The sequence below is a fragment of the Bombyx mandarina genome, chromosome 10, assembly GCF_030267445.1.
Source record: "Bombyx mandarina strain Sakado chromosome 10, ASM3026744v2".
NCBI lineage: Eukaryota > Metazoa > Arthropoda > Insecta > Lepidoptera > Bombycidae > Bombyx > Bombyx mandarina.
The window spans coordinates 7,960,322-7,961,136 of NC_143217.1; positions in this window are offsets into that span (position 1 = coordinate 7,960,322).

Here is an 815-nt window from a genome sequence, read left to right on the forward strand (position 1 = left end):
GTGCCGGCCACGTGCTCTCCGCAATCCGCTCGACACTGGCGGCACCCCGCTTTTTTGCTTGAACTTCATTGATAATCGCTGATAACTGGACTTAATAATCACGTTGTCGTAGTAAACAACAAAGTGAACTTTCTGACTAACGTCGATTGCCAAATATTTGTGGTATACAGCTAATTAATTATCAATTAACTAGTCCATTTAATCATATCATCCTCAATTGTGTGTTTAATATTAAAATTATTTCTGAAAAATCTATTTATTAACAATTTCCCTATAACTCTACTTTATTTTAACTTAACAAGTACCTAGCGATAAAATTCTATTTAATAACTTCACTAAAAGTTCCGTATAATTAATAAGATACAATAAATCAAATCTCAATATTTGAGTAAATAATATTTCGTTTCGGAATAATCAGGCGTACATTTGCTATCCATAAGTTAGTTCAGAGAAACAATTTTGCCGTCGGCAATGTCAAACTTTGACAAAATTGAAAATAAGAACACCGGACACATGTTATATATTTCAGTTAATTCAATTATAGTTATAATTTTTTTTTTAGATTTGTAAATTGAAATAAAATTAAAATTAATTTATCATTGTAATTATTTTGTACATTATTGTATTTTCAATCACTCAATACAAGACGATTCGCTTTTTATAAAAGAAATGCACATAATTGAATAAAAATTTAAAAACAAATCTCCTTTTGCTAGTGCAGCGACTGCAGAGGTCGAAGTAACCTTTTAAGAAAATCAGTACTTCATGCTGTAAATGGACCGTCATAATTTTTCGAGTTCTGTGCACGAATCGGA